This window comes from Aegilops tauschii, chromosome 5 (genome assembly GCF_002575655.3).
Source record: "Aegilops tauschii subsp. strangulata cultivar AL8/78 chromosome 5, Aet v6.0, whole genome shotgun sequence".
Lineage (NCBI taxonomy): Eukaryota > Viridiplantae > Streptophyta > Magnoliopsida > Poales > Poaceae > Aegilops > Aegilops tauschii.
The window spans coordinates 479640882-479646598 of record NC_053039.3 but is presented as its reverse complement, the minus strand read 5'-3'; positions in this window follow the sequence as shown (position 1 = coordinate 479646598).

Here is a 5717-nt window from a genome sequence, read left to right as displayed (position 1 = left end):
CACATCATTAGGAGAATGATGTGATGGACAAGACCCAATCCTAAGCATAGCATAAAAGATCGTGTAGTTTCGTTTGCTAGAGCTTTTCCAATGTCAAGTATCTTTTCCTTAGACCATGAGATCGGGCAACTCCCGGATACCGTAGGAGTGCTTTGGGTGCACCAAACGTCACAACGTAACTGGGTGACTATAAAGGTACACTACGGGTATCTCTGAAAGTGTCTGTTGGGTTGGCACGGATCGACACTGGGATTTGTCACTCCGTATGACGGAGAGGTATCTCTGGGCCCACTCGGTAATGCATCATCATAATGAGCTCAATGTGACTAAGGAGTTAGTCATGGGATCATGCATTGCGATATGAGTAAAGAGACTTGCCAGTAACGAGATTGAACAAGGTATTGGGATACCGACGATCGAATCTCGGGCAAGGAACATACAGACTGACAAAGGGAATTGTATACGGGATTGATTGAATCCTCGACATCGTGGTTCATCCGATGAGATCATCGTGGAACATGTGGGAGACAACATGGGTATCCAGATCCCGCTGTTGGTTATTGACCGGAGAGGCGTCTCGGTCATGTCTGCATGTCTCCCGAACCCGTAGGGTCTACACACTTAAGGTTCGGTGACGCTAGGGTTGTAGAGATATGAGTATGCGGAAACCCGAAAGTTGTTCGGAGTCCCGGATGAGATCCCGGACGTCACGAGGAGTTCCGGAATGGTCCGGAGGTGAAGAATTATATATAGGAATTCCAGTTTTGGCCACCGGGAAAGTTTTTGGGGTTATCGGTATTGTACCGGGACCACCAGAAGGGTCCCGGGGGTCCACTGGGTGGGGCCACCTGTCCCGGAGGGCCCCATGGGCTGAAGTGGGAAGGGAACCAGCCCATAGTGGGCTGGGGCACCCCCCATGGGCCTCCCCCTGCGCCTAGGGTTGGAAACCCTAGGGTGGGGGGGGGGCGCCCCACTTGACTTGGGGGGTAAGTTACCCCCCTGGCCGCCGCCCCCCCATCCAGATGTGTTCTGGCCGGTGCCCTCCCCCCTCCCAGGGGGCCTATATAAAGGGGGGAGGGAGGGCAGTAGTATTACAGCCTTGGGCGCCTCCCTCCTCCCCTGCTACACCTCTCCCTCTCGCAGACGCTCGGCGAAGCCCTGCCGAGATCCCGCTACATCCACCACCACGCCGTCGTGCTGCTGGATCTCCATCAACTTCTCCTTCCCCCTTGCTGGATCAAGAAGGAGGAGACGTCGCTGCGCCGTATGTTTGTTGAACGCGGAGGTGCCGTCCGTTCGGCACTCGGTCATCGGTGATTTGAATCACGGCTAGTACGACTCCGTCAACAACGTTCATTGGAACGCTTCCGCTCGCGATCTACAAGGGTATGTAGATGCACTCCTTTCCCCTCGTTGCTAGTATACTCCATAGATGGATCTTGGTGAGCGTAGGAATTTTTTTAAAATTATGCTACGATTCCCAACAGAATCAAATTTCTCTTGGTGGAAGTGTAGATTGGGGCCTTCTCAACGAATCCCTAAAGAATCAACAAGTTTGATTGGCTAGGGAGAGAGATCGGGCGAAAATGGAGCTTAGAGCAACAATGGAGCTTGGGGATGGAAGAGGTAGTCAACTCGGAGAAGAAGACATGCACCCCTTATATAGTGAAAGAACAAATCCAACCATTATCCACTTAACCAGCCCGTGACCTGCGGTACTACCGTACCAAACAAGCGGTACTACCGCAAGGGCTCACATGTTGGAAATATGCCCTAGAGGCAATAATAAATGGTTATTATTATATTTCTTTGTTCATGGTAATTGTCTATTGTTCATGCTATAATTGTATTACCGGAAATCATAATACATGTGTGAATACATAGACCACAACGTGTCCCTAGTAAGCCTCTAGTTGACTAGCTCGTTGATCAACAGATAGTCATGGTTTCCTGACTATGGACATTGGATGTCATTGATAACGGGATCACATCATTAGGAGAATGATGTGATGGACAAGACCCAATCCTAAGCATAGCATAAAAGATCGTGTAGTTTCGTTTGCTAGAGCTTTTCCAATGTCAGGTATCTATTCCTTAGACCATGAGATCGTGCAACTCCCGGATACCGTAGGAGTGCTTTGGGTGTGCCAAACGTCACAACGTAACTGGGTGACTATAAAGGTGCACTACGGGTATCTCCGAAAGTGTCTGTTGGGTTGGCACGGATCGAGACTGGGATTTGTCACTCCGTGTGACGGAGAGGTATCTCTGGGCCCACTCGGTAATGCATCATCATAATGAGCTCAATGTGACTAAGGAGTTCGTCATGGGATCATGCATTGCGGTACGAGTAAAGAGACTTGCCGGTAACGAGATTGAACAAGGTATTGGGATACCGACGATCGAATCTCGAGCAAGTAACATACCGATTGACAAAGGGAATTGCATACGGGATTGATTGAATCCTCGACATCGTGGTTCATCCGATGAGATCATCGTGGAACATGTGGGAGCCAACATGGGTATCCAGATCCCACTGTTGGTTATTGACCGGAGAGGCGTCTCGGTCATGTCTGCATGTCTCCCGAACCCGTAGGGTCTACACACTTAAGGTTCGGTGACGCTAGGGTTGTAGAGATATGAGTATGCGGAAACCCGAAAGTTGTTCGGAGCCCCGGATGAGATCCCGGACGTCATGAGGAGTTCCGGAATGGTCCGGAGGTGAAGAATTATATATAGGAAGTCAAGTGTCGGCCACCGGGAAAGTTTCGGGGGTCACCGGTATTGTACCGGGACCACCGGAAGGGTCCCGGGGGTCCACCGGGTGGGGCCACCTATCCCGGAGGGCCCCATGGGCTGAAGTGGGAAGGGAACCAGCCCCTAGTGGGCTGGGCGCCCCCCATGGGCCTCCCCCCTGCGCCTAGGGTTGGAAACCCTAGGGTGGGGGGGGGGGCGCCCCACTTGCCTTGGGGGGCAAGCAAGCCCCTTGGCCGCCGCCCCCCCTCCAGATGGATCTTGGCCAGCGCCCCCCCCTCCCAGGGGGCCTATATAAAGGGGGGAGGGAGGGCAGCTACATTACAGCCTTGGGCGCCTCCCTCCTCCCCTGCTACACCTCTCTCTCTCGTAGAAGCTCGGCGAAGCTCTGCCGACATCCCGCTACATCCACCACCACGCCATCGTGCTGCTGGATCTCCATCAACCTCTCCTTCCCCCTTGCTGGATCAAGAAGGAGGAGATGTCGCTGCACCGTACGTGTGTTGAACGCGGAGGTGCCGTCCGTTCGGCACTCGGTCATCGGTGATTTGGATCACGGCGAGTACGACTCCGTCATCCAAGTTCATTGGAACGCTTCCGCTCGCGATCTACAAGGGTATGTAGATGCACTCCTTTCCCCTCGTTGCTAGTATACTCCATAGATGCATCTTGGTGAGCGTAGGAAAATTTTAAAATTATGCTACGATTCCCAACAGTGGTATCATGAGCCAGGCCTATGCGTAGTTACTATGCACGAGTAGAACACAAAGCAGTTGTGGGCGTTGATGTTGCCAATTCTTCTTGCCGCTACTAGTCGTATCTTGTTTCGGCGGTATTGTAGGATGAAGCGGCCCGGACCGACCTTACACGTACGCTTACGTGAGACAAGTTCCACCGACTGACATGCACTAGTTGCATAAGGTGGCTAGCGGGTGTCTGTCTCTCCTACTTTAGTCGGAACGGATTCGATGAAAAGGGTCCTTATGAAGGGTAAATAGAAATTGGCAAATCACATTGTGGTCATACGTAGGTAAGAAACGTTCTTGCTAGAAACCTACAAGCCACGTAAAAACTTGCAACAACAATTAGAGGACGTCTAACTTGTTTTTGCAGCAAGTGCTATGTGATATGATATGGCCAGAAGATGTGATGAATGATATATGTGATGTATGAGATTGATCATATTCTTGTAATAGGAATTACGACTTGCATGTCGATGAGTATGACAACCGGCAGGAGCCATAGGAGTTGTCTTTATTATTTTGTATGACCTGCGTGTCATTGAATAACGTCATGTAAATTACTTTACTTTGTTGCTAAACGCGTTAGCCATAGAAGTAGAAGTAATCGTTGGCGTGACGACTTCATGAAGACACAATGATGGAGATCATGATGATGGAGCTCATGGTGTCATGCCGGTGACGAAGATGATCATGGTGCCCCGAAGATGGAGATCAAAGGAGCATAATGATATTGGCCATATCATTTCACTATTTGATTGCATGTGATGTTTATCATGTTTTTGCATCTTATTTGCTTAGAACGACGGTAGTAAGTAAGATGATCCCTTATAATAATTTCAAGAAAGTGTTCACCCTAACTGTGCACCGTTGCGAAGGTTCGTTGTTTCGAAGCACCACGTGATGATCGGGTGTGATAGATTCTAACGTTCGCATACAACGGGTGTTGACGAGCCTAGCATGTACAGACATGGCCTCGGAACACACGCAATACACTTAGGTTGACTTGACGAGCCTAGCCTGTACAGACATGACCTCGGAACACGGAGGACCGAAAGGTCGAGCATGAGTCGTATAGAAGATACGATCAACATGGAGATGTTCACCGATCTTGACTAGTCCGTTTCACGTGATGATCGGACACGGCCTAGTTAACTCGGATCATGTTTCACTTAGATGACTAGAGGGATGTCTATCTGAGTGGGAGTTCATTGAGTAATTTGATTAGATGAACTTAATTATCATGAACTTAGTCTAAAATCTTTACACTATGTCTTGTAGATCAAATGGCCCACGTTGTCCTCAATTTCAACGCGTTCCTAGAGAAAACCAAGCTGAAAGATGATGGCAGCAATTATACGGACTGGGTCCGGAACCTGAGGATCATCCTCATAGCTGCCAAGAAAGATTATGTCCTAGAAGGACCGCTAGGTGAAGCACCAATCCCTCAGAACCAAGACGTTATGAACGCTTGGCAATCACGTGCTGATGATTACTCCCTCGTTCAGTGCGGCATGCTTTACAGCTTAGAACCGGGTCTCCAAAAGAGTTTTGAGAAACATGGAGCATATGAGATGTTCGAGGAGCTGAAAATGGTTTTCCAAGCTCATGCCCGGATCGAGAGATATGAAGTCTCTGACAAGTTCTTTAACTATAAAATGGAGGAGAATAGTTCTGTTAGTGAGCACATACTCAGAATGTTTGGGTTGCACAACCGCTTGTCTCAGCTGGGAGTTAATCTCCCGGATGACGCGGTCATTGACAAAATCCTTCAGTCGCTCCCACCAAGCTACAAGAGCTTTGTGATGAACTTCAATATGCAGGGGATGGAAAAGACCATTCCTGAGGTATATTCAATGCTGAAATCGGTGGAGGTGGAGATCAGAAAAGAACATCAAGTGTTGATGGTGAATAAAACCACTAAGTTCAAGAAGGGCAAGGGTAAGAAGAACTTCAAGAAGGACGGCAAGGGAGTTGCCGCGCCCGGTAAGCCAGTTACTGGGAAGAAGTCGAAGAATGGACCCAAGCCTGAGACAGAGTGCTTTTATTGCAAGGGAAGTGGTCACTGGAAGCGGAACTGCCCCAAATACTTAGCGGACAAGAAGGCCGGCAACACCAAAGGTATATGTGATATACATGTAATTGATGTGTACCTTACCAGTACTCGTAGTAGCTCCTGGGTATTTGATACCGGTGCGGTTGCTCATATTTGTAACTCAAAAC